The following is a 1,166-nucleotide window of genomic DNA, read 5'->3' as shown; positions in this document are numbered from 1 at the left end:
ACCAAAAATATATTACCAAATCATAGTTTGATGTGCAACATGTGATACAAACACAACATTCTAGTTTGACTTCCCAATTCCGAAATACAACCTACACTATGTCTACGGAGCCTCTACTAGATAGGAGTGACATGATAGCGCCGGTGACAAGGCCCCGGCTATACCTCAAACATTATACACATGAAGACAAAAGATTCAAGACCCCGATATGAAGAGGGGATCACCAAGTCAGCTGAGAGAATGATGTACCACTATCACTGATTGATGCCGCCTGCTATGGAACCACCTGTATCTATTAAAAGATGCAACGCCCCCGAAAAAAGGGACATGAGTACATATGGAATAATACTCGTATGTAAGGCAGACAGAACAACATTTGGGAATACGGTAAGTCAAATAAGAGGCAAATAAAGCACATCAAGAAACTACGAACGACCCAAAGAGTCACATTTCAAATTTTATTATACTTCCTTCATTCTGAACTTCCTTTGGGATGAAGTGTGCCATATGAACTATGCGTGGGATACAGAATATAATGTAACTATAACACCATGTATAAACAAGGACAATAAAAATGACACCTATTATTCATGTTGGATATGCGTCTCACTAGACCGTCCATGGCACCTAGTCATTCACATTATACATACAATACACCTATGTGTTTCATAAGACGTCCATAGGATTCATTCACATTAGACACCTACGCATTTCATAGAGCGTCCATTGTGTTCATATATTACACACCTATGCGTTTCATAGACCGTCCATTGTGTTTATTCATATTATACACCTATGCATTTCATAGACCGTCCATTGTGTTTATTCACATTATACACCTATGCGTATCATAAACCGTCCATAGTGTTTACATATTATACACCTATGCATTGCATAGACCGTCCATAGTGTGTATTCATATTATACACCTATGCATTTCATAGACCGTCCATAGTGTTTATATATTATACACCTATGCGTTTCATAGACCGTCCATAGTGTTTACATATTATACACCTATGCATTTCATAGACCGCCCATAGGGTCACGTATACAATATACCTATGTGTTTCATAGACCGTCCATTGAATTACATATAGCACATGCATGGTCAATCAATAAGCCGATTTCAATGGCACATGAGACCAATTTCTTTTCTTAAGGTT

The sequence above is a fragment of the Nicotiana attenuata genome, unplaced genomic scaffold, assembly GCF_001879085.1.
Source record: "Nicotiana attenuata strain UT unplaced genomic scaffold, NIATTr2, whole genome shotgun sequence".
NCBI lineage: Eukaryota > Viridiplantae > Streptophyta > Magnoliopsida > Solanales > Solanaceae > Nicotiana > Nicotiana attenuata.
This window is presented reverse-complemented; position numbering follows the sequence as displayed.